Source organism: Oncorhynchus gorbuscha, unplaced genomic scaffold, assembly GCF_021184085.1.
Source record: "Oncorhynchus gorbuscha isolate QuinsamMale2020 ecotype Even-year unplaced genomic scaffold, OgorEven_v1.0 Un_scaffold_4826, whole genome shotgun sequence".
Classification (NCBI taxonomy): domain Eukaryota; kingdom Metazoa; phylum Chordata; class Actinopteri; order Salmoniformes; family Salmonidae; genus Oncorhynchus; species Oncorhynchus gorbuscha.
Window position 1 is genome coordinate 1,379 of NW_025748762.1, and position 2,210 is coordinate 3,588.

Genomic DNA, 2,210 nt, shown 5'->3' on the forward strand with positions numbered 1-2,210 from the left:
CATCAGCTACTGTTACACTAGGTTACAGCATCAGCTACTGTTACACTAGGTTACAGCATCAGCTACTGCTACACTAGGTTACAGCATCAGCTACTGCTTCACTAGGTTACAGCATCAGCTACTGTTACACTCAGGTTACAGCATCAGTTACTGTTACACTAGGTTACAGCATCAGCTACTGTTACACTGGGTTACAGCATCAGCTACTGTTACACTAGGCAAAGCAGCATCAGCCTACTGCTACACTAGGTTACAGCATCAGCTACTGTTACACTAGGTTACAGCATCAGCTACTGCTACACTAGGTTACAGCATCAGCTACTGTTACACTAGGTTACAGCATCAGCTACTGTTACACTAGGTTACAGCATCAGCTACTGTTACACTAGGTTACAGCATCAGCTACTGTTACACTGGGTTACAGCATCAGCTACTGTTACACTAGGTTACAGCATCAGCTACTGTTACACTAGGTTACAGCATCAGCTACTGCTACACTAGGTTACAGCATCAGCTACTGCTACACTAGGTTACAGCATCAGCTACTGTTAGCTACTGTTACACTAGGTTACAGCCTCAGCTACTGTTACACTAGGTTACAGCATCAGCTACTGTTACACTAGGTTACAGCATCAGCTACTGTTACACTAGGTTACAGCATCAGCTACTGCTACACTAGGTTACAGCATCAGCTACTGTTACACTAGGTTACAGCATCAGCTACTGCTACACTAGGTTACAGCATCAGCTACTGCTACACTACTGCTACAGGTTACAGCATCAGCTACTGTTACACTAGGTTACAGCATCAGCTACTGCTACACTAGGTTACAGCATCAGCTACTGTTACACTAGGTTACAGCATCAGCTACTGTTACACTGGGTTACAGCATCAGCTACTGTTACACTAGGTTACAGCATCAGCTACTGTTACACTAGGTTACAGCATCAGCTACTGTTACACTAGGTTACAGCATCAGCTATTGTTACACTAGGTTACAGCATCAGCTACTGTTACACTAGGTTACAGCATCAGCTACTGCTACACTAGGTTACAGCATCAGCTACTGTTACACTAGGTTACAGCATCAGCTACTGTTACACTAGGTTACAACATCAGCTACTGTTACACTAGGTTACAGCATCAGCTACTGCTACACTAGGTTACAGCATCAGCTACTGTTACACTAGGTTACAGCATCAGCTACTGCTACACTAGGTTACAGCATCTGCTACTGCTACACTAGGTTACAGCATCAGCTACTGTTACACTAGGTTACAGCATCAGCTACTGCTACACTAGGTTACAGCATCAGCTACTGCTACACTAGGTTACAGCATCAGCTACTGCTACACTAGGTTACAGCATCAGCTACTGTTAGCTACTGTTACACTAGGTTACAGCATCAGCTACTGTTACACTAGGTTACAGCATCAGCTACTGTTACACTAGGTTACAGCATCATCTACTGCTACACTAGGTTACAGCATCAGCTACTGCTACACTAGGTTACAGCATCAGCTACTGTTACACTAGGTTACAGCATCAGCTACTGTTACACTAGGTTACAGCATCAGCTACTGTTACACTAGGTTACAGCATCATCTACTGCTACACTAGGTTACAGCATCATCTACTGCTACACTAGGTTACAGCAGTACATTACGGCCTGTCAGTTGTGGTCATGGTGTGTGTCAGTCCTCTGACCGTCTACATCAGTACAGTTAGGGCCTGTTTCAGCTTGGTTTCTGCCTGTCATTAGTACTGTTGGGCTCCTGGGTGGCGCTGCATCTCAGTGCCAGAGGCGTCACTACAGTCCCGGGTTTGAATCCAGGCTGTATCACATCCGGCTGTGATTGGGATTCCCACAGGGCGGTGCACAATAGGCCCAGCGCCGTCTGGGTTTGGGAGTCCCACAGGGCGGTGCACAATAGGCCCAGCGTCGTCTGGGTTTGGGATTCCCATGGGGGCGGTGCACAATAGGCCCAGCGCCGTCTGGGTTTGGCCGGTTAGTCCGACATTCTAAATATGAATTGTTTCTTAACCGACTTGCCAAGTTGCTAAATAAAGGTCAAATAAAACAATAAAACATTTATAAATACCACGTGTCAGTTGTGTTACGTCTGATTCAGTAAAACGGTGTTGATGAGACGTGTCCTGCCAACGTGTGGGGCTGTCAGTTGTGTTATGGCCTAAGTCGGCACGGTTA